General features: G+C 40.0%; 1 protein-coding gene across 14 annotated transcripts in view; it reads left to right on the forward strand.

Moving 5' to 3' along the window:
• The window catches only part of znf536 (zinc finger protein 536), a 374,641-nt gene that overhangs the window by 174,118 nt on the left and 174,620 nt on the right, over nucleotides 1-25,903 (forward strand). For 13 of the 14 annotated variants that reach the window (XM_055208275.2, XM_055208283.2, XM_055208292.2 and 10 more), the window contains one exon: nucleotides 4,512-4,545. The exons of the other annotated variant lie outside the window; for it this stretch is intronic. The gene's annotated coding sequence lies outside the window, so the exon portion shown is untranslated. The remainder of the gene's footprint in view (nucleotides 1-4,511; nucleotides 4,546-25,903) is intronic. 14 annotated transcript variants of the gene reach the window in all.

A 25,903-nucleotide genomic window follows, 5' to 3' on the forward strand; every position in this document is an offset into this window, starting at 1 on the left:
CTCCTTTATAAATTAAAATAAATACATTAATTAAAAGCATGTTTAGATTATGTGGAAAATAGGAAAGTAATAGAAAATAGTCATGCATTGTGTGTGTGTGTGTGTGTGTGTGTGTGTGTGTGTGTGTGTGTGTTCATAATTAAGATGCCATCTGATTGTTATAATTAAAAAAAAAAACGTTTGATTAATTCATCTGCACTTTTAAAAATATCTAATTATGCTGTAATTCTAGAATGCAGTTTATTTATTACATTTTTGATGTTTATTATTTCACTTTATCAAAAATATGTATTTTATTTATTAGCATAACTAATAAGAATATCTGAAGGTGTTGATGTTTTTTGTAATATCTGCAGGGTTGTTTAATTTTGTTTTTGCCATCAAACACAATTTAACAGAAAACATAAATCACATTAACATAGAATTTATCATCTTTGAAACAAAATGTTTTTTTGGGAAGGAAAAATATCAAACTCGTTTAAATGCAGCGCGAGAGAGGGTGTTATGAAGACTCTTGTGAATACACTTTGCCAGTGCAACTGATAGCAGTTCGATGGGGCTAAACAGACCAAGCCAATCCTGTCAAAATGTCTCCTCCCTGGTGTGTACGCTCTCATTTACATATGCGTCTTGCACTCATTCGGCAAGGAAAGTATGCGTTGTGTGGCAGAACTTGGCAGCGTTCGAGCATTAGTGTGTCCCCAGGTCTGCGCGTTTGCCGTCGTCACCACCAGTAACCCTGGTGTGTGAAGGTGCACCTCCCCGGCCCTCGCCACAGCCGAGGGCATGGCAGTGCCAACGGGCAGGAGAGACGAATCTGCAGCCCTCGCTCTCTCACCCCTTCTGTCTGTAGGCCTGTCAGTCTCCAGCTTTGCCGGATGGATCTGTGTTTCAGCCTTGGAGACTTGATCAAACAGCCATTCCACACTTAAATGCCTCCCGCTCCTTTTAATTGGAGGAAATTGTCTTCCAGATGCCCAGGCCCTAGCCAGGGAACTCAGGGGGGACGGTGTAGCAGGCAAAGCCATGGTGTTTAGGTATTAATTGATATGTGCTGTGGAGACGTCAACCCCACGCCTCCACCCCGTTGTCGCTCTTGTTCCCTTTAACTCAGAGGACTCGGGCCTTTCCTCTCCTGGCTGTCGAATCCCTAAACGCCTTCAGCGTTGTGTTTATTTGTTGGGGGGCGCCTGCGCGATGCTCCCTGCTTAACAAAGTAGCATTAGACAGTGCTCGGGCTTGTTAGTGACCTTGATACAGAAGGTTATGTTAACTTCTGGGAAAAGAAGTGTAATGTATCTTTGGTAATGACATTTCAAATCCACACTGAACAAAATCGTTACAGCACAAATATTTTAGAAGCAGGGGAAATTTACACAAACATATAAACAAATATTTTTCGTGAAAAGTATAGTTTCAAAACTAATATGATTGCCCCGTAAATCACAGGGTGGAGTCTTAAAGCGACTGCTATAGAATCTAAGAAAGTACGTTTAGTAAAGGAGTGCCTCACGTTCCTCCAATGCCTGTCCTATCCAATTGATTAAGCGCATAATTCCCTGTCATTCAATATCCTCCGTGTACAGCTGAAGACACAGTTCAGCATGTCACTTTATGTAATATAAATGGGAATGTTCGGTTACTGACAGATGTCAACTTTTGTATTTAACAAATAATTATAGTGGAATAAGGACATTTCGTTATGCGCATGTCACTTATAAATGAGTGATGATTTCTAAGGCTTTTCGTAGTTGTTCGAAAGAGAACGAGGGAGAGAGGGAAAGGGGGGATAGAGGAGTGGAAGTTTTTGAGCGGGTTAATCACAGACGTCAGTCAGTGTGTGATCTAAGAATAAAGAGTGCCCTGACAGATGAGGTGGTGACGGATGGTCTTGTCTCCACTGCCTCATGCCAGGGTGCCACCAGAAGGAGCGTCTGTCTGTCTAGAGAGAGAGAGAGAAAGAGAGAGAGAGGGTCTTTGGTTATACAGCTTGCTCTATTCCACCCCGAGGCACTTTCCATGAGGAAAACACTGTATATAGATAGACTAATGGTGCTACGAGGAATATTGAGCAATGAGAAATAAGCGCACGTTACAGTTAAAGTTAGGCGGTGCGCAAATGATAGAGCTGAACAGATGTGTGCAGATGTTTTTTGTCCTACTAAGTTTTTTTCCCCTTCCTCATAATTCTCTCCTCTGGGAGAGGGAATGGGTGGACAAAATTCAGCCCCTAACACCACACACAAAAACACACACACATACTCCACTTCTCTCATTTGCTTGCGTTCTCTCTCTCTCATAGAGTACATAGAGAAGACAGTGTATAGAAAGGCTGAGGCATATGTGATCATTATGGAGACTGTCGAATCAGGGCAGGTTTACACAGCCTTGAGAGACACAGCCAGCCTTCGGCTATGGCCTTACTGTTTTTCCTAAGTGGGACACCTATTTACTGTAGCTACACATCCACCTGTCCACACATAATTTTTTTTTGGTCATAACTTATACATTTCAGTAGTAATCTTATTCAATCAACTTTGATTTTTTTTAACACATTTTTTTTTTTTGTTTACAACAAGGCACTGTCTGAAATGATGGCTTGTTTTTAATTTAGTGAGAAGCACAAAATTATAGCCATGTCATCTTTGCAGACGGGTTTTACACAAACAAGCAACTTCCTGTCAATCACTGGCCTTAAGCACATGCTATTATGCTGTTTCGCATTCTAATCCGAGCGCTTAAAATCGTGGTAAATATTTGCAGTGCTGCACAGGCACCGAAAATAGTTGCAGATACCTTTGGTGTTTGGGTGGTCTGCTTGGGTTTGAGGGCATCTCCGTTACAAGATGTCCCCGGATAATTGGGGGAGTTTAACAGCGCCTATCCTTGAACTGTTTCCAGGTCGCGACCCTGACGAGTGCGCCCCCCGAGCGTAGGGGAAAGCGGTCCCCTGGAGGGCGGACCAGTTAAAATGGACGCCACTGAGAAGTAAAGAGGGGACCCTGCACCTTTAATTATGATCAAGAGGTTTTCTCCAAAGGACGGAGGCGTAGCAGTTATGTTGCCTCGTAAATCTGCCTCAGATGCAGTATATTGTGTTGAACTATTACGGTACACTATTATACTGCATATTCAACTGGCTCTTCAGGACCTGATTTGCATAATTGGATCTTTAATGAAACTTGCCTTGTGGAACAAAAAAGGGAAAAAAATGAGGAGAGAGATGAAAAAAATACATTATAGTATTATAGGCAAACCCCAGTGAGTATTTGTAGTAGGCTCGTCTAAAAAATGATAAAAAGAACATGAGAATTAAGGAGTCTGTTTAAGGAAGTATATGGGTATTGAAGTGACCTACGTTAAGCGGACTCTGTTTTATACAGGCCAGGCGTACATCACTGCCGGGGATACAAATAGGATGAGAAGTACCTCTGAAAGCTGTACATACTCTCGGGGTCTCGGGGGTTATTATTACAATAGCTGGATTTCTTTAGCCTGAGGGATTTTCGCTTCTCTGTCGACATTCATTCCCTTCACTTGTTACTCAGGGAAGATGGGTCCTTTGTAGGGGTGCCCGTGCCGCTCACATGTCGGAATTCCTTTGCTGCAAATATTTTGACAATTTCTAATCACGAGCAGTCGGACTACTTTCTCTGGTCTCCCTCTGCTTCCTCCACTAGGGTGCTCATATTAAATGCAATGTAAGCATTACAGCAATTCCTGACTTTATTTATGTACTTTTGTGTGTGTATGTGTCTTAGTACCTTGTTAGTATTTACCGTAGGTACACATTTGTGTGTTGTGTCTGCGTGCATAATCGCCACTGTGATTTTACGCTGGTTTATTTCTCCAGAACAGACACTTTATAATCCATAACATCTGCTTTTATTCCCTCTCTTATTTAGGACTCTGAATTGTTTTTTTTTTATTGGTTAATTAAAATGCATGACTTTTTTCTTGTTCTTGAGCAGATGAAGGTTAAAATGCTGATAGTGACCCTTTCAAACAGACGTGACAGTCATGGTTAATGAAATGTTATTTGTCCTATCTTTGAAGGACCTATAATTTAAAAAGTGTTGGGAGAAGGGATCGAAAAAGAGAATGGGAATATGAAGAAGAGAGAGAGAAGAAAAGGCAAGCTATTTAGCTGCACTGTAGCGGTAGCGGTTCGTATCCAGGGGGGAAGAGTGTTGTTAATCAGGGAGAGAGGTTAAAAACGGATATTAGCTAAACGATGATGATTTATCATTGGAGGAGGGGGCCGAAAACACAGAGGTGACTCCACTCCAGAGGCCTGGGAGTGGATCATATGGCTGTGTGGTTCACAGGTGGCTATTAGCGCAATGTTGAAGAGGGACGGCAAAGAGAGACAGAAAACGCGGAGGGAGGGCGCGGGAAAAAGTGCCACGGCTAGCGGCGAGCTGCCATTTACCCTGTATGTGCAAACGACTCTCACTCACTCTCTCTTTTCTCTCTTTCTCTCTCCATGCTCTGCACTTGGGAACTTTCAGCTGACAGTCTGCCCCGGTCCCTGGTCTCTTACAGGTAGGCTTATGTTCTTTTTACTCACCTTCATTTCCCACCAAAAATGACCCTTTTATGTTTTACAAACACGCATGCGAACACACAACAGTGTATTGATACATGCACACACACACACTTACACAGTCGCACTAACACGCGGTCATAGTGCTTGTGCTGTTGATTCTCCCGGTAATGATGTCATTGCGATAGTGGAGGAGAGCAAATGTCTCCTGATTCCTCCATTTAACGGCTGGCTGAATTGGCTGATAATGATAGCATTGGCGTCTCCAGCCTTACAGACAGATCAGACCCTGTGAATTAGCAGCTCCTAACCAGAGAGAGAGAAAGAGAGAGAGAGAGAGAGAGAATGGCATACGGAGCAGAAAGAGAGAGGCACTGGCACAGGGAAAAAGAGAGAGGGAAAAAGATAGAGATGTTGAAAGAGAGAGAGGGTGATGTACTTAACATATCTGTGCCGTGCTCTTGAACAGGCTGCGAGAGATCTGTGTGTGGCAGCGCTGATAACTGCCGCTTGATATCAGTCAGGGACATGACCGCCTGTTTGCAAAGCTCTTTAATGCCTCTACTCGTCTGTCCCACTACTTTGAACTGAAGCATGGTCACATCAGGACCATATCTCCAAATATCGGACCTTAAGATAACATAGGATAGAAAATAATTATTATAGAATATTTAATGTAGATGTAATTTTATATACTCTAAATAAAAAAGTTTTTTGAGCACAGCCAATCAGCATCTTAAGCCATTTTTATGGAATTTTACAGTCTCAATAATTTTAAACATGAATGTATCATTTACTTAAATGTCTCTTGGCAAGTATTAAGCAAATTTAAACACCATCCAGCCTTGAACCTTTAAAATACAATTTTTCCTCTTCTCCGAACGTTCTAATAGTGTTGTACTGTTTTTCCGGCAATTTTTGAGTAAATAAATTGGTTCGAATGCTAATGAGCATTCCAAGCTTTGAACACATGAACCTCTGTGACTGTCCACCCCTCCCGCCCCTTAACTCACACCAGCAGTGGCCACAGTCCTCAGACATTCAGTGTCATAGGAGTTACCAGACCTGCCTGGAAGTTTTTACAACAAATATTAAGCATGCAAGTGTAGTGTATGTGTGCTACATCTGTTCAGTTTTGTCTCGATGTGCCAGTCCACATGCTAAAAAAAATAAGGCGGAATTCACCCCCCTGAAAACTTTATTTATGAATTAAAATGAGAGCGTTCACGCAGTGCACAGACTTTTAGTTGACCATTTGTTCACACCTAAAGTTATTTAGTTGAAATAGATGGAGTCTTGCTGCACAGTTTTTATCTTATAGTTAAAATGTTTAAATGTCAGTGAACTTCCAATTTAAAATGTTTTACATATATGCCGTTTAATACTTCTATGAATGACATTATTTTAATATTCAGTGATAATAAGTGTGTTGCTTAAAGGCTGCAGATTTTTATTGTAATTAATTAAACATATGCAAATATATGCATAAAGTATGCATATGGGGAGCTCAGATGCAAACAGCGCTAAACGCCACCTTTGTCAAAAATTCGAAAATGATATTAACCAAATGCTCTCAGCACGTATTTTACATTCACTGTAAAACATTTGCTGTAATTATGGAGCTGGTTGCCAGTAACTTACTGTAGACGATAAAAACTAAAAATGTTTCATGTTCATTTAACTTTGAAAAAACTGTTGCCAGTAAACAACATAAATGTAAAATCTACAGTAAGTTACTGGCACCCAGTAATACTGTAATTTCTACAGATTTTTTTACAGTGTTCATTCAAATCCACTTAATTCCGGCCTCCGGCCATTCAGAAATAGAAATATAGAAACGGTTCTGAATAGCACTAAAAGTGGTTCTCTGGCTCGTAATCATAGGGGAACCATTTTAAGTGCTATATAGCACCTGTGTAGAACCATATAGTGCTATATTGAACCATATGTGGTGCTATAGTGGTGCTATATCACCCCCGGTTGGTTCTTCATACTGTAGGTGCTTTATAGGTGCTGTATATCAATGAAATTGGTTCCCCTAAAATTACAACCTTTTAGTGCTATTTAGCACTATTTTTAGAGTGTTTTTTTTCATCAGAATACATTAAGAGTCTGATTAAAAAAAATCTAATTTACAAGAAACCATGTCAGATGCATTTAGAGGGTTTTGCATTTGAGCTCTTCATATACATATCATCAATATCATTATCTCATTTTTGTGGAATTTAGCTGATTTTACATCTGAATTCTTCATATATACATATGGGAGCATATATATTTCCTGGTTGCTTTGTGTGTCCTGTGAGGAGCACTTTAAGTTACTCTTACTGAAGGTGAGAGTTAAACAGTATTTACTTTTGGGAATTTGTCTTTATTTATCTGCGTTAATACAGAAGTGAATTTTAAAGGGGCTCTCAGAGCAAATTCCCCTGATGCTCAGCTTGCTTTGCGCACCTTTTAAGTCTTAAGATGCATTTCTCCCCTCCTGCTGCCGCTTACTCATAACACATCTCCCACAATCTCTGCCGATTTTCACATATCAGCTTTTTTCCCTCTCCCCCTTTCTTGTCTCTTATTGTTTTTGTTCTCTCGCCTGCTCCCTTTTTTCGGTCTTGATCACAAAGTGTTGTTGTCTGTCTCTTAAGTTGCTTGTTTCATCTCCTTTGTTATGGCGTCCGTGCCAATCGTTGTAATTGGGAGAAAGCTAAGTTAAGTGAGTGAAGGAGAGAGTGTGGGGTAACTTGCCTTGTTTCTCTTCCCCACGTTTTTGTAAATAAGGCTGTCAGTATAGATCAGCCTGCGGTAATGTGGACAATCCAATCCACTCCAAACCCACACGACTGGAGGCTGCAAGTTTAGAGGGGGAAAAATGGAAGGCTTGCCTAGAGAGGACAGCTTAGAGTTCAGTTACACTTCTGCAAGTTTTTATGCATGACTTCTTTGTGTCAAATTAACAGCCAGCATCCTTCTCAACTTGCCGGGGTCAAGTGAACTCATAAAAGTGTTGCCATTTAAGCTGGCAGCTCCCTGTAAGTGGACACATAAGAAACATACAGTTAAAATTTAAACATTGTGGAAGCAAAGTGTATTTGTTCTCTACCTACGTAGACATTTCTTAAAAACAATTCGACCTCTGTAAATAGACTGCTTTTGAGAGTACGTTTTTTTTTTTACAAACACTACAAATGAAATGTCTCATTGATTTTTTTTTAATAAAATTTGTATTTAAGTATTTTGCGAAGATGCTCAAGGATGTTTCACAAAGCTAATCGTAACGTTACTGATGATGCTGTGATTTGTGTATAAGAGGGGCCTGTGGACCGATGTCGATCACTGTATGTGTGGTCCCCTCATCAGGCGGCTAAAGGATCATCTCTGTTTAAATTTGCATGATGATGGTACTGTGACCAGTCATCGTTAGATCAACTAACTAGAGAGGTTCAAGGTTGGGCAGAAAAGATTCATGATTCTTAAACCCACCCCCCCCCTCCTCTGATCGCTCCCCATCGTGGGAGGTCCCCTTTAAAGTGCAAACCTCAGCCCCCCTCTCGTCCCGCGTCTTCAGGAATGATGATCCGACGCGATCCTGTTTCAGCGCGAGCCGAATGGGGAAGCTATGGAAGATTTTCCCTTGGTTTATATATTTTTCTTCCTCTCTCTCCCCTCTGCCTCTCTTACCCCTCACTCAGCCCCGCTGATTGCCGTAGCCTCGGGGCTCTTCGGCGCACGCTACATCCCTGTGATTATATTAATGGCCTCCCGCGCTGGGTTTGGAGGCTGAGGACGGCCCGGGTAATGCGAAGCATCGCAGAGGAACGGTTAAGGAGATGGACCTCTGACCACAGGGGTCCTTGGGATCAAGGCCCAGGTGGGCCACAGCGTAGCTCGGCGCTCCCTCTGGGCAGGCCACTTAACTCGCAACGCCTCAGTGAGCGCCCTAACCACAGCAGTCGAGAGAAAGAGAAATGTGATGTGGGGTTCGGTGTCTGCTGCGAGAAAGGGAAGTTATGAGTGAGACAGAACAAATCACACCCAGAGGCTTTTGGCTAAAACTCACAAAGCTGGCTAATAATTCTCCTCTGAGAAGTATTGATCTTTATTTGTTATTATGTGACTTCTAGGCACTCCCGCACGTTTATTTGTCTTCATTAGACTTGCACAGCACCTGCAGCATTGTTACTCCGAAATGGAGTGTGTGCATTTGCGTTATTGCATACGAAAATGTTTGTTTGATTCTATGGTATGTGTCTATGTGTTAGCGCCTTTATTTGGGAGGACTTTGTTATTTCTTTTCCTCTAATTCAGGGATTTATTGTGAAATTGCTATGTGTGTGTGTGTGTGTGCGTCTACATGTGTGAAATGATTTCTGTCACTGCGTGAACATATTACCTACGTTTGCATATGTGAAACACAATCTGTTCATATAAGTGTTTGGTTTCTCTGTTTGTGAGAGGTGGTAGCCATGGGGGTCCGTCTCCCTTCGGCTGGACGTTTGATCAAGGCACAAGAGGGGTTCGCCCCGTCCCCGGTTTCTGTATTTCATTCACTCGTCTTGGCCGCAGGATTCTGTTTTCATCACTTTTGTTGTCGTGTGTAATCTCGGAAATGATCTTAATTATGGCGGATGGGCCAGTTTCTTTTCTGCCATCTAAATGCGCTTTTAATCAAACAGTGCAGTCAGTTAGTTATGAGCAAGGGGGAGGAACCCCACACCTCAATGAGGTTTGCGTAAAGGGATGGAGCAGGTGTTCAATGAGCTGGCAAGCCAATATTAGAGATCATACTTTTTTCTGGAATTTTTTTTTTTTTTTTTTTGAGAGGAAGTATTACAAAACCCAGTGTTTGATATATAAGATAAATATGCATGTTTAAACTAAATTAAATGTAACTGGGAAAGTGTGGACTGAGATTAATTTGTTGCAACTAGCAAAATAGCTATATATCACCCAGGCATATATATCAGTCAGTGTTTGGCTGTTTTGTGATTAACAGAAACATTATATTTCCCTTAAAATTCGCAACATTCAGTAATAACACAATTTTTGTTTTCAAACATTAAGTGGTAAATTTAAATGAATTACTTCATAAATATTGTGATAATCACAAATGCATCTGCATTATATCGGCCATCTGCCACCCCACCGTCTGCTTAACAGTATCACCCACTGAAAAATCCATACTGATTTATGACTAGTTGTAGCTTCATGCCTAAGGAGGGAAATGCATCAAAAAAATTGGGAGAAAAGGAGAGGGATTCCATTACACATAAACACGCTTTAAGCACTGATAGGACGATCCAATGGGATTAGTAGGAAATCCTGATGGACATTGAAAATGTGACCACTTGGAGGAAATGTGTTACTATATGCCTCACTGCAGTTGCCACACATGCATGCAAAGGTCAGGAAGAAGGGTTATCTTAAAAGTCAAAGGGCACAAAGTCTATGCTTAACATTGATCAGGTTTATAAATCAAGGGTAAAAAAATGTGTGAAGGCTGTGGAGGGTTGTATTTAAATTTTAGGGTATAATTTATATAAATATTTTGAGGGTAAGATATGCCTTTGTAAAAACAGAGCTCACAACAATTTACTTAACCATTTTATTTAAATATAATTATAAGGTTGTATTTGTTAACATTAGCTAACATGAATTAATAATGAACAATACTTCTACTGCATTTATCAATCTTACTTCTAGGGCTGGGCAAAGAAAATTGATTTTTTTGATTAATCGATTTTTTTTTTACGTGGTCGATTAAAATCGATTCTCAAAGGACACAAATCGGTTTTTTTTAAATGAAATAACCTGAACCTGTTTGATCAAGGACTGCGGCTGTTTTGACCTTATTCAGCATACATTTTTCATCTTGCATCAAAATTCTTTTGTATTTAACATAATTGCATGCATTTGAAAATTAGAGATGGGTTTTGTTTTAATGTACCCAAGTGTACCTAAAATAAAAAAAGTGTAATATACAGGTTGGTGGCTCTTAATTTCTTTTTATTAATCACCCACCTTAGCAACTTACCAACTTATTTTTCACAGTTTTTTTTTTAAATAAATAAAGTATTTTTTAAAAATCTATATTCATTGAGTTGAATCGAGAATCGAGTATAAAATTTGGTCCGAGAATCGAAATCGAATCGATCCGATAGCTTATTAATCGAAATCAAATTGATCCGGAACATCTGAATCGATACCCAGCCCTACTTACTTCATGTTATTTTCATAATTTACAGTACTATTATTAAAATTAAAATTGTAAGGCACCATGAACTAACATGATTAAATGTACTGGCATTAACTAACATTAACAAAGTGAGTAAATGGTGAAAAGCTATATTGATCATTGTTTGTTCATTTTAGCTAAGGCATTTACCAAATAAAACCTTTTTGTAAAGTGTTATCATATATTTAATTTAATATTTTTTTTGTTTATATTTCTTATATTTAATAACATTTTTATTTTACCCAACCTTTTTAACAGTTGATACTGCCTTGGTACTGAAGTCTAAATGTTAGACTTAAAAAAAGAAAGAAAAGAAAACAATTAAGCAGTCACACTGTCTAGAATCTACAGCTGAATCCCTTAAGCCGAGTCGAGTCAACGGCCACACAACAAATTCGATTGTGTAGCAGTGCATGTTTTATAGCAGTAACAAAAGCAAGTAAGTTCACGGAGGGGCAGATTTGGATAAGAATCAGTTGTGATTTGCAGCAGGGGATCTAGATCTTCTCATTAGGTATGCATGGTGGCATTCCCACATCTTGTCTCTATATTATTAAAAGTAGTTTGCCCATAGGCTCTGTACTGAAGGAAGTTGGACAGATGGCCATGTTTTTTTAATAGATCACAACCATATCTAAAACACGACAGAGGATGAGAGAAACGGATAGGAGTACCTCTCTTTCACTGGCTGCTGAATTCTCGTAGGGAGCAAATATTCCTCTAGCTATAGCCTTCATGAGTGTAGCGTTTCATTAAATCGGCTCTAAAAACTAACACAACATTCAGTAAATTCTTGCAGTGGATGACAACTTAATTTGCTGTTTATGCCGTTGTATGTCACATAATACAGCGGTTATTAAGCTCTTTTAAGTAACGTTTGCGTCGTGGACTGTTTTTAATCTTAAAAACCCTCTTTAGCCTTTTTGTGCCTGACTGAAAGTTACTCATAACAGGATATTTAATGTATCGCAGGGAGAGGGAGGGAGCGAGGGAGGGAGAGAGAGATTATGTCTGTGTGGTTGCACTATTTCTTGATGTATACGCCATGTCAGGCAGCCTTTGTCTCCTGGGTAAGGAATGATAGTTCAAATACCTACCATCTCTCCCTTGGTGCTCCAAATGCTCGCCTTTGAAGTTTTTATAATCCATCTGTCATCTTGGAGCGGGGAGGGCACATGTTTTGTACCACACAATTATAGATTTTTATTTTTGCCAGGCACATTAGAACCGAAGAATAATAATGCGGACGACCCAGAGATAAAGTGATAAAAACGACATTTTGGAGTCTTGAATTTCTCGCTAGTTAATAATCGGTCTCATTTTCTATCATGATTTTCCTCTCACCTAAACACACGCACAGGTGCACGCATACACAAGTGAAACACTACATTTGTTGTGGGTGGAAAGCCTAAAATGCTTCCTACTGTTACAATTATAAGGAATTTGACTGAATGCTTATTGTTTCAAGTGGGCTGATTTTGCGCAATCTTTTTAAGAGGCTGAAACTGTGTTTTCTGCGCTAACGTTTAAATTAATCATTTAATCTAACTTTTTTACTTCATCTAAATATTTATTTGATATGGGAACACACTTGTAGAGGCTGAGAATTAGGAAAACAAAATGATGGGTGTGTGAATGGGGTATCCCATGCAGAATCAAGTCTGTTGGTGTATAATGCAAAAATCATTTTCATTTTTAATTAGAGAATATGGCACAGGCATGCAGAGTTATAACAGTATTTAAAAAAAACACAAAAGAGAGAGAGAGAGAGAGAGAGAGAGAGAGAGAGACCGGAGAGAGAGAGAGAGAGAGAGATAGTCAACAAGAGGAACCAAAAACTTCACATACAGTTTTTTAAAGATCAGGGAAAAAGAAACAACAGCGGTTGGGGATCAGATATCTAAAGCATTTCTTTACACAATAAGATAATAAAGCCTTTTACCTTGTTATTTTATGTTAGATGTCTTTGTGTAGTGTGTTAGATTAAGCGAAGAGCAAAACATGAAAAGGATGAAAGATTGCAGGAGGTAATGATAAAAAGAAATTTGACAGTCTATTGTTGTCTTTGAATCATCAATATTTAGGCTGTAATTGTTTTGTTGGCGCTATATATCTTCATTTACGGTGGAACAACATGTAGGCCTTTTTTTCTGGCTAAATAAAAGCAGCACCCATCTGCCTCTAGACGGGCTCCAGCCTCCTGCTCATCGCAAAAATAATGCGCGTCCTAATGACTTCCACATATTTGGAAATCTCCCTTTTGAAATTGGTCTTGGCAGATTATTTGCAGGTACTTGAGTTGCATCTGTTTGCAATTTCGCAAATGTGGAAGACTTTAATATGGCACTCTTGGTTTGGAATGATAGGGGCTATTCTAATCCTGGGGTAGCGCCGGCTGTCATCACAAAAAACGACCTTCTCTTTTCTTTCTCAATGGAGAAAGAAAAATGAGAGATGTGACATCAGCTTGTGGGGCAAGGTCACGCTTGTGACAGTGGTTCGGATACACTTGTGGCTGGAGTACGGTATCAAAGTTGAGATCGGTGCTGTTTGGGGATGAAATGGTGAGGAAAAGCGAAAGAAAGAGAGAAAAAATGAGAGGGAGGGTGGACTTGCAAGCCAGGCTGGAATCATTGTGACTTCAGTCCTTGTTAGTTCTAGCATGTGGCAAGCAGCTGACCAGTCTAAGCCATTTATTCTCCCTCTCATACTCCCGCTCATACTTTTTTCTTTCAAATATAAACTCCGCTATCTGTTCCTGTTTCCCAGCCCGCGCGCCTGTGAATTCTCTCTCTCGGTCTCACTCTCTTACCAACAGATTGCAATTGTATAGGTGGTTACAATTACATTCATTACAGATTTCATCAACAGTGTTTATTCAGACCGACGAAAAATTAAAAGGCGAACTTTTAACTCCTTTGTTTTGTTTTTCCCCCCTCCCTCTCTTTCTCTCTCGAATTTTTGGAGAGGTTTTGTTTTATTAGGAGTGAGGGGCAGGCGATGCCAGACAGGGAATTATGTTGAAAGTGTATGCCTTGCAACTTTTCTCCCTGTTGGAAATGTTTATTTGAACAGTAAGCTCATGATTTGAATATTTGTAATCCATGCTTAAATTTACAGGCCAGATGAACTTTTTGGCACAGATTCGCCACCATAAGTAGGATTTTCTCAAAAGCTTTACAAAATTTTAAGCCATTTGCATGGCTTATCTAATTTAGAGGGAGGGGGACGACCCTCCCTTCTATTATTTTCATACCTCTGAAAAAGAACATTGTTCTGATCTTAATGTATATGCATACCTCTGTAGGCAGTCTATGGTGACCAACACTGAAAGCACTTAGTTGGAGACAAAAGGGAAAGAGGGAACTAGGGGAAGTGGAATACATAAATGCATGTGTGCAAGTGGGGGGAGAGGCAAAATGTATGCAGTGGCCTAGACGCTGGAGTGCTTTTTCTCTATATTCAATTTAAATGAGTTTACTAGGTATTGACTTCTTGTGCTGGGGGAGGCCACCCATCTCGTAGTCCGGGGCGGTGTTCTAGACGCCGTGCGCTTTCTTAAATGATGCTAATCAGTCCGGCGGGGCCTGGCCTCTGTCCACCATCAGTTTTTCTCTAATTCACATGTGGTGAGAACCTGAAATTAAACGTGTCCGCGTGCGTGCTGTAAATAGACGTGTCGAGATGTGCGCGCCGTTGGGTGCGCGCACGTCGGGGTCAAGGAAAACCAAATTAGCAGATAGGAGGAAACTGCTGAAGCTCTGCCTTTCTCCTGGTCATGTTAAATGTGAATGTCAACCTGATTTAGCAGCCACCGCCGCCGCCCCGTCTGCTGACTGGCTCCAAATGCAGCAGGTTTTTCTCACAATCTAACGTTTTATTTCTCATTTACGAGGTGCGTACTTATAGTGGAGATATGTTTGCTAGGATTATTCGTTTATTTGTAGCCATCAATGTTTATCTGTGTTGTGCCTATACGTGCGCATACGTCTGCAGACAGCATTTGGATGAACAGCTGACTCTATGATGTAGCTGTTACCCGTGTTTCCGCTTGGCTCTGGGCGGTGTGAGAACGCTCACTCTTGGAGGGCATTATATAGATTAATGGTTTGGACTGAGGGCTCCTGGGAGGCCTAGCATTGAAGCCTTGGACTTGACTGGCACGGAAGTGGGAGCGGAGAGAACGGAGCCCCGGCCTGCTGAAAGCAAACACAGGCTTCTGGTCTGGATCTGGTGGGATGGAGTCGGAGCATCATCTGCTCCAAGCTGCTCATTATATCGGCACGACCCTCCTTTTCTGAGCCAACACACACACACTTAGTCACTTGTCAATAACGCGGTCCACTCATATATTTACACATTTGGTACTCATTCCTCGAACACGTAAGCAGGCTGATATTCATTTGCAAAGAAAGCTCTTCCAATTCTTTACCCACTGACCTGTAAATATCTCGGTCAAATATCAGTCCGGTGTAGGTGTATCAAAAATACGTTGTATTTATTATGGGTTATGTATAATATAATATATTTCTTCTTATTATAATCATCATTATCGTTATTATTTTTCCCAGAGAAGGTCAAAGCTCTGCCTCCCTCGTGCGAGAAATGAGAATGCAATAATTGAGAATCTTATTACGCACACACGCGCTTACGGACGAGGGCCAAGGCCTTTTTTTCTCAAGGCCTGGTGGACAAACAAGAAGAGAACAACAAGCATGCGTTAATGAAAGGTGAAATAAAACTCCAGAGGACGTAAACAGCACATTAACTCACAACAGGTTCTTTGTTGTCTCTGTGTGCTGATGGCTGTGTTTAAGACTGCTGTTTCATAACTTCACCTGTCATAGGGAAAATAGCTTGGCGTTTATAGTGTAAGATTTGAGCACATTCCAGATAAGATTATGTTTTTGTGTGTGTACAGAGTACAAAAGAGAGGGAGAGGGCTTGCAAAAGAAGTAAACTAGGTATCTAACATTTTGAGAAATCTAATGTATCTCTTCTGCTATGTTGGGGAGTAATTAACACTTAAAACTTCATTTTTCAAATTGCGAACTTTTGTGAGTGATTCAACTGTTTTTGTGTAGCTTTTAAAGCCATGTTTTATTACAAATAGTGGTATGCAGTGCTGTATTTCCATCTTATAAATGCAAATTTTAATGTTGCCATCTGATATCGATACATACAAAGAAATACAATTAAATCATTTCAACGTAGTTCGTGTCTTGTACTGTAATTTATTATTTTTCTAATATACAAAATGTGTAGCTTGTCAAGCTATAGTACAGAAGTGTTGCTCCGATAGCTACGCCTAAATGTAAATATGTGCTCTGTTTATTGACATCTACATCTGGTCTATACGCCGTATACGTGCACATAAATGAGTGTGATTTTGTGTCTACGCCAGACGTGTGTATGTTAGTGTTTGTGTGTGCGTTGTAAAAGTGGGGAGCTTAAATAACCTACTTTTGTCTTGACAACAGCATCAGTTGTAGAGGTGCACATATGCAGAAAGCTATTTGGAAAGGCATCCTCGTGCCTGTCAGCTTTTATTATGCGGGAAGGTGTCATGTTTGTAACGAAGCTGAGTGCAGATGGCAGAGTGGAAGAAATGGATCACTAATTTTAACAATGATTAATGAACAGAGATGGAAAATGAATTACGCTCCACCATTGGAGGGAGAAATATTCTCTCTGAAAATGTTAACTTCGGCTGCCAGCCGAAGAGAGAGAGAGAGAGATGGTGGTGGTGGGGGGTAGGGTGGGGTGTCTGTTATTCACCATATCCTTTGTAAAGTCAACACTTCACTGGTTTTGCTATTACTTTTACCATTTTGACGCTCTGACAGACAGCATTGTTCTGGGATCTGCCTGTTAAGTTGTAGAAGCAGTGGAGAAGCAGTTCTTTAAAGCAAATATTATTATTAGGTAGTTTAACTGAAAGCATAATTTCTTAATATCTCTTTAGTGCGGTCTTGAGCAAGTATTTAGGTATTCTGCAGATAAGATGCTGTAGTTTATTGGAGACGGAGCGTGGCAAGGTAGCGCGCACGTTGAAATCGATTCTGGCTCGGACGGGTTTCTTAATCCCATTCTTATCCTTATTGTTTTCTGTCACTTCCCTGCTGTTCTAGTCACTTTAAGCCAAAAGCCCATAAAAACATATAAAAAAATAAAAGATTAAGATTTTTTTTCTGTCGTGCCTCTGAGCGGTAAAGTTTGAAAAAATTTGAAACACCTCCGCTCAAGATGGCAGGTGTTGGGCATCGGAAATCAGTGTTAGAATGCGTTCAAGCTCCAAGCGGAACAGCTCGAGGAATATGTTGGCATCCCACAATAAGTTTTAATAAAACAAAACTGTGGGATATCATTGTCAGTCATCAATCATCACGCAAATACAGAGGAACTTATTTTAGGTCAACCCTCAGAAAAATACACAAAAGAATAAAGAAAAACAATATAATAAGCATGCAACCCCCCAAGCCCCCTCCCTAACCTCAAGTCTCACCTTATTCTTTAATCTCCCAAATTTTTATGCCTTCATCTGAGGTGGGCGTTTTTTTCGTTCTTTTTTTTAAAGTTTGACATAATAGATATATGTGTGGTATTTTGAATTTAATTATGCTCCTAATGGGAAATACCTTTAGTAAAAAGAGAAGAAAAAAGATGGAGCAACTATTACCTCTGGAAACAATATGTTTGTGTGTGCGTGTGCGCGTTTGTGTTAAAGAGCGCTCAGGTTACCAAGCATATGCTGAGTACTCTGAAAACATACACAATGCCTTTGGTGAACAAGGTAGAGAAAAAGCTCCTGGGATCCAATTTAGAATGTGACTTAAGGCAAGCATGCCTTTGAGTATGTGTGTATCTGTGTATCTGTTTGTGTACACATGTGAACGTGTGTGTTCGTCTTGGCACTGTATTGAAATACTACCGAGTGATTAGAATTCCCCTTGCAGGCTCTGGGGGTGGGCTGCTTTTGAGCCCCACATCTGTGCCCCTGCCCTTACACTGCTGCCCTCTCTCTTTCTCTCTCTCTCTCTCTGGGAGGCCTGTATTCTCAGGGCTCCGTGCTACTTTAAAGGGAGGTCAGGTTATGTAGTTCACAGAGTTTATGCCGTCCAGATTATTTATTTAGTGCAGAGCAGGAGTCTTTCAAAGCGGGATTGGGTAACGCTCAAGACTTTGTACGTTCGAGTAAAGTTTTTTCGCTCTTTTTTTCATTCTGTAATAGCTTGCATGTCTGTTATGATTGCAACAAAACAAAAAGGCCAAATAAATGGAGTCATTGCATGCAAGTGCGGCTTTAACGTAATTGGTCAAACTTAAATGGATCGTATCATGTGGAATCACAGCGTAGTTTACAAATCCAAAACTTCCCGCTATGTAAGTTCAAAATGAGGATTTATTGAAATTGAGGTAATTTAAAGAAAAATCAGAGGCTGTTGGGTGATTACAAATTTGGCTCACCCGGTCATGATGAAATACTGTAAAGAGAAAGCAGGATAGATAGTTTTATTCATAACCACCAGAATAGTTGTTGGATATAAACCAAAATGTTGGAAAGTTTATCATACCTTGGTTGCGTCTAGGTCCTGCCGTTCTGCGTATCTTTCTGAGGGCTTCTAATGAATTTTATGTTTAACAATTCACTTTTAGACTTAACTGTAATTTCTACAGTTACTTACCACAAAATGCCCAGTAAAATACCATCATTTTCTTTTTCAGTTCATAACTGTAATATGCATTGCATTATGGGTATTAACATTTAATTTACAGTGATGTTTTGAATTTGCGGTACACTGCTGTAAAACAACAGCAGTTGCGCTACTGTAGTTGAATAAAACAGTGTTAATAAAGCATATAAAATGGAAAATATATGAAATACATTTTATTTGTTATGCTTTTAGCGGTGAAGCAAATTTCAAAATGTGAATAGTTGTTCAGGAGTTTAAATAATTTATTGAGAAGTGTAGATAGAATCAAGAAAGGGATTATGGATAAATGCTTGACCGTCAGATTTGAATTTGACCTCAAGACTTCAAAATACAAGTGATGCCAAGATTTCTCTCCTCGGAGTGTCGAGAGAGTGACAGAAGAGGTTACTTGGGGAGTGTAGCGAGTAACTTTTATTAAGTGACTCTGTGGCACTGTTGTGGTGTTATGGACCTATGACATGGGTGACCCGGGTTTGATTCCCCTTTTAAGGCAATATATTTTTAAAACTAGGTTACAGTAAGGGTATTATACTGTAAAATGGAACTTTGGTAAAGGCATTATACTGTAAAAAAACATGTACAGTTATGGTACTGTAATGTGGTGTTGCCAGTGAGTTACCGCATATATACAATAAAAAGTCTAACAGTGAAATCCATGATCTTTTCAGTCACAATTCAGAGTGATTTGTTTTATAAGTTTGTCTCAATGAGATGTAGGCCTGACACAGAGGTTTTTATTGAAAGATGAAGCTATATTGAACACGACAGCAAACCCACAGCTCATGTCTTCGGCGCCGTAAAGCAATGTTGTTCATTTAATGTGAAAAGGGCGTTTCTAAAAGACACAGCAGCAGTTTGAAGGGTCAGTGAGACGGTGGAAAATGGTCATAAAAATGAAATTGCGTTTTGGCACAAAACACCTTTACTAATATTATAAGTGGCACTTCGGAGGAAAGTAATAAAAGCGTACAAAATGACACCCTTTTAGTGTATATTCTCAAACTGAATGAGAGAAATTGTGTTGGGTAAATCTAAAAAAGCACCAGTGACACTGATGACAGAGACACAGATGCTGAGGATGCGGTTGAAGGAGGAAAGGAGGTTTTGTTCTCAGGAAAATGGCACCTTGGACAGGAATCATATTTTACCTGATCATCAAAGTCCTTTTTCTTTCCTGCACCACATACAGAGCTCATGGTCTGTTTCAGTACGTGTCTTTATTGCACCTGAACCAGTGTGGAGCAACATTATAGGCTTCAATTACATTCAACTCATCCGTAGCATTTAGGCTAAAATAAAACTAATCTGCTTTTTTATTTGAGATTAGATGGAGGAGACTTTCTCAAATGTCTCACTCCAGGTTTTAAGTTTTCTTGACTAGTGATGTCATGTCTCCTCTAGAGTTTCAGAAGAGATCTGAATAATTTCTCTAAGTGCTCACAGATACCAAAATCTGCAATGAAGTGATTTTAATATGAAACATTGCTCATCAGTCTCTCCCAAAACCAAATTTCCTGGGCTATGCTATACTTGTGAGAACTTTAAAGAAAAATGTCTGATACTTAGATTAAACAAAACTAGGAAAACTATGTGGGCATCTCACTGCTTTAAATTTTTAGATTAAGTAACTGGAGTACCGAAAAATAAACATTTTATTAGAAAATTAGACTGATTATCCATCAATTTTTTTTTTTTTTGCAGCTGCCATATTTTAGCTGCGTGAATACAGCTCGACTTTCTGAAGTTGTAATTACAGGTAAATCAAACGCATGGTTGCTGAATCTCTCGCACGGGCTGAGTTTGTTTACAGGCGCTTGTCTACCCCCTCGCGTGAACCTGTCTGTGTTCTTCCTGTGCCGCCTCCCTCGTACGCCCGATTGCAGGTACGACTGGTTGGCAAGGGGATTGATGGCAGCAAAAGAGGAGGATATTAAAGATGTCTGTCACGCGCCCCTCCTCAGCGAAACAAGTGGATGTGAACTTTTCAGCCGCGCGCTGTCACCTCGCCTAATCAGGACGTGAAATCTGTATCCAGACGTAGTCGTTTAACTTTTACCACTTACTCCCCCCCTCCTGCAGGTAAACAGACAGTAAAGACAAAAAGAAAGAGAGCGAAAGGATGAAATGACAAAAAGGAAAAAACGGAAAAAGGAACAATCATGAAGGAAGTAATGATATTTTCCAAATAAACGCCCGCCTGTCAGAAGCAGGAGACATATTCACTTCCCCAATGTAGCTCAAGGAGACAATTAGCAAACAGAGGTGACACGGTAAACAGGTGCAGCCATTATTCTCGGAGCTGCTGGCGATATATCCCCATCTCCCAGACTGATGAGGGATCATGTGACAGGAGGGGTGAATTATCTGTCTGTATCAGGGCTCGACTGATTGGGTCTGCCTGCCTTTTACCCGAACATCTTCTGTCCTCCAAAAAAGAGATGAAAAGAGATGATGGTTCCACAATGAACTCTCAGGGTGGGATGCAGCATTCCTACACTCGTTTCGTCACCCCAGTTTACTCTCAGATACTTTGTTTTCTTCTTTCTTGTCGAATGCCGTTCTTTCCCACATACTTTTATTTGTCACAGCCTATCGTGTCCCTTTTTATCTCACTTTTGTCTTTGCTGCAGTGAATAATCTCTTTTTTTTCTCCAGAGAATAAAGCTTTTTTTAATTCATAATAGGCAGTCGTCCTGTACGCAAGGTCAGACCAGTTTGTAGGAATTGATTGCTTGGTGCTAAAGTGCTAATCAATGGGAACCTTTTCTGGAGGCTGGAAATGCTAAAACATTTTATTAAAATATGAAGAGAAACACAGTAAATGAAGGTAACGCATAACAACAGGGCACAAAGTTGATGTTGACCAATACAAGTCATGTTTACCATATTTCCCTGAAAAAGTTTGAATCGCTTTCCTAATGTTTTGATGTAATGCTAGTCTTTTGAGGTTGCTTTGGTTTTTGCATCACTATTTGTTGTATCGCTGAAGTATCTGAAGTAGAAATCCTCTGTCAAACTATTCCATGGAACTGTTGTGAAGCCGCTTTGCCTTCGATCTGAACTCTCCGTGACTCGCGGCACTCATACGGGATCCATCATAAACATGTGCCGTCCCTCACAGACTCATTCAAAGCCATTCCGTAAATACGTACACACGTAACTCAATAACCCCGTCTGCTCCTACACAATGTTTTTTCTTCAGAGAGGAACATGCACCACACAAGTATTCGCCGGCAGCCAGCGTCCTCCTCGACATATCCAGAGCAATAGGAAGAAACAAGCACGTAAACAAAGCAAGAGACAAAGCAAAGACTTTTACGGTCCCCCGAAGACACCTTTTCACGGTATGGCTTTTGACTTTAGGCCCTCGCTGTTGAATTCAATTTGTAATGCAGGTAGACATTATCCATCCAACCTTCATTCCCCACGTGAACATGCTAAAATCATGCAGTGCTTTCACCATCCGATGATTGACATGGCACATAGGCGCTCTGTCTCTGACAGTTTAGGCAGCATTAGTTGGAGTGGCAGCCGTCTTGCTAGGAGTTAATGATAATAATTATTTAGCATTTTTTATTGCACGATAATTATTTAAGAGGTTCATGTAGTCAGCAGTGTAATCAGTAAAGAGCGATTACAGAAAATCCACAGGCAAGCAGATGGTAGCTGTTGTGTTTTTTCCTTTTCTCTTCCCCACTCGTATTAAACTAGCAGGCATTATAGTAGCTTTGGCAAGAGGACAATGAAAAGGGCAAATGATAAAATTAAAAAACACTTCACCATCTAAAAGAAAAAAAAAAAATATATATATATATATATATATATAATCAGTGGCATAATTAGGACTTTTTGGTCCTGGGTGCCAACATTGGCCAATCAGCGCAGCTTAACAGCAACAGTGATGAAAAAAGTCCTTCAACAACAAAGACATGTTCTTAAACAAAATCGCTTGACCCTGTTACTTTTCTGTTAGCGTGCAATGTATCACATTTAGTGTTTGCATGCAATCAAACTTCATAGGTCATTGTTTGGGGATTTTTATGGTATGTTCTGCTCTTTAGTCTAGTGGGTTTTTATGATGATTTTAAATTTCAGCAAAGAAGAAAAACCTCGCTCTCTTTCCAGGGTCGGAGTGATCGGTACACAGAGGCTGTTGCCCTACATTCCTGACTAATTGTATAATTGGAAAAAGCTCTCCAAATGAGCGGCCCCCTTTCGCAAGTGCAATCTTCCCAGCGCTTCCCCCTTCAAAGCAAATCACAAAAGAGCATTTTGGGAATAATAATCATTTCAAAAAGCATCCGTTATTAATCCAAAACAGTAGAGCATCACCAGAGCCATCACAAAAATGCCACCTCCATCGCCGCCGCACACAGAGCTGAGAACCTGAATTGCAAACTGTGTACGATTTCTATGAAGTGGATAATGCTGTCAAAGTTCACCTTTGACTCTGGTGGGCCTTGAGCTTTTGCTCAGAAAATGCCAGCGTTAAGACGCATGAGCTCTGCACATGGTCTCACCTCTTTGATGTCCAAAGATCTACCTGCGAGCTGTCTGCGCACTCGTATTTTACCGTTATGCCCGCGCTCATAGATGGATTAGATTTTCAGAGTTATGGCCCCTCGCGTGCTGCGTCATTCATTACTACGATGGCAGCGAGAAGGTGGGATGATTTCTGAGGTCGACTGTGTCGAAGTGCAGTTAAAAGGAATCTGTTAATTAACCCTATTGATCAGTCAAAAAATAGAGGCAAATGCGATTTGCATACACCAGGCGCGATCGATGCTTTAACTGATTTTTCATCTCCGTTTTTTTTCTCCAAATCTGATTTTCTCTGTTTTCAAAGTGAGAGAAAGGGAGTTGAGCCTAATGCCCATTGATCTGCCATGGCACAGACGCGAATACAAAGCGTTTTATAATGCAGAGAACATATTAGGAACGGTCTGACTTGAAAGTTCAATACGTCGAGTTAGGAAACGTCTTTCTTCGCTGCCTCTCCGTTCCCTAAAACGACGATAATTAAAACGCATTCACAGTTTTGCTCCGTGAACATTGTACTTGTGCATTAAATACTACTCTAATTGTTAGCTGAGTGGAACACGTATTATTAATAAGGTGATATTTCTTCAGGCAAAACAAAACCTGTTCCCTTTTTCCTGATTGAGTTGCAAACAACAACAAGCGAAACGGCAACGTCTAAAAAAAAACGGGTGGGGGAAAACAATAGGTGTTAAAAAAGCAATATGCTGTGTTTTCTCAAGAGCATCTTATTATAGCGTATTGATTTATAAGGCTTTAAATGCGATCCACCACGCAACAGTCAAGGGCAGAAAGAAAGCGAGAGAGAAAATGGCAAGAAAGAGATGGCTACAGAGGGGCTTAGTGGCAGCGCTGGAGAATGCCCTGTGCTGAATAGTTTTGGAACACAAAAGGGTAATTGTTTTAGCCCAGATGTTGCTTGCGCACAACAAGCAGGATACAATGTTCCTACTGAGCTGATGAGCCCAATCAGTAGAATGATTAAAAATTGATTTTGTCCCTGTAATTACAGTATGTAAACTACTTAGCCAGGATTGCAAAGGAAGTGATTTTCTAATTACGTATATACTCTGGTGTCTAATGATTGGTTTTTTGAAGTAATGAAGAGAGGGTCCTAACGACTCCTCTGTGTTCTGTTGGTTAAGGGGAAAAAGTGTAAGCGAGAGAGAGAGAGAGAGAGACAGACAGAGAGACGAGAAAGAGAGACCATCGTTAGGGCAAAGGCAGTAGGCAGACAAAGAGCTGAAATTGAATTTTCGCCACGGTGAAAGGCGAAGGGATTGTGTTTGTTAACATGCGGGCTGAACGCTAATGGTGGCCGTGACTTGCGTGGGGTCACCAGTCCGACAATCTGGACTCTCCAATTAAATCCCCCCGGAGTCATCATTACAACACGCGCGCACACATTTTTATCATGTTTTTGAGTTGAAAGTATAATATAATTATTGGACAGCAAACTACATACTGTATTTGTTTCTTGTTTAGGTGGCCAGCAGCTTGTAAAATAATAGGACCTCTGTGGTCGGCTGTCAAAAAAACAACCCTGTAACCATGACAGTGAAACACTGAAGCTATGATTTGGATTTTTTGTGTGATAAAAGCATTAAAAAAAAATTCTTAAAGGATTAGTCAATTTTCTTAAAAAAATAATCTAGATAATTTACTCACCACCATGTCTTCCAAAATGTTGATATCTTTCTTTGTTCAGTCGAGAAGAAATTTTTTTTGAGAAACATTCCAGGATTTTTCTCATTTTAATTTTCTTTAATGGACGCCAACACGTAACAGCTTTAATGTAGTTTAAAATTGCAGTTTCAACTAAGTTTCAAAGGACTCTAAACAATCCCAAACGAGGCATAAGGGTCTTATCTACCGAAACAATTGTCATTTTTGACAAGAAAAATAAAAAATATGCACTTTTAAACTTCTTGTCTATCTCTGGTCCTGTGATGCGCCAGCACGACCTCACTCAATACGTCATCACGTCAAGAGATCACGGATGACGTATGCGAAACTACGCTCCAGTGTTTACAGGTGTGGAGAAAGAGGACCGTTCCGACGTTGTTGTGTGTCGAATGATACTAATTAATGATTTTGTGTCAGTTTATTGTTTAAAATGGTCTGCAAATGTGCGTTTCATATATGTAACACGTGACCTTTCCAATTATATGGGGTCGCGCTGGCGCGTCACATGACGGGGGATGTACGAGAGGTTGTGGTTTGAAGGTGCTTTTTTTTCTTGTCAAGAATGACAATCTTTTCGCTGGGTGGGACCCTTGTGCCTCGTTTGGGATCATTTGGAGTCCTTTGAAACTCTGTTGAAACTGCAATTTTAAACTACTTTAAAACTTTTACATGTTGGTGTCCATTAAAGTACATTAAAATGAAAAAAATCCTGGAATGTTTTCCTCAAAACACATAATTTTCTCTTGACTGAACAAAGAAAGACATCAACATTTTGGAGGACATGGTGGTGAGTAAACTACCTGGATTTTTTTTTTTAAGAAAATTGACTAATCCTTTAAGCTCTCACTCTTTTATAATTTTTTTATTTCTGTGATTGTCAGTTAATTTATATTATATTAATAATTGTATTCTAATAGTTCACATCTATTTCAATCTGTTAATGTATCCGGTCAGTGTTTATCGTTTAAAATTATTTTGTTTTCAAGTCCCATACTGCAAAGTCATTGTCTCGGTCAAGGAGGTCACAGGGCCCTGTAAAAAATAAATCAAGCACATATCTGCGCTGTGAAAAACATTAAACATTTTCAGCCCTGCTTTTAAATTCTTTAGCAACAGATTAGAGTAATCTGATAACGGCTGGCATTCTCCGAAGCGAACAGGACGGAAAAAAGAAAACAAACAAAC

The sequence above is a fragment of the Misgurnus anguillicaudatus genome, chromosome 21 (genome assembly GCF_027580225.2).
Source record: "Misgurnus anguillicaudatus chromosome 21, ASM2758022v2, whole genome shotgun sequence".
NCBI lineage: Eukaryota > Metazoa > Chordata > Actinopteri > Cypriniformes > Cobitidae > Misgurnus > Misgurnus anguillicaudatus.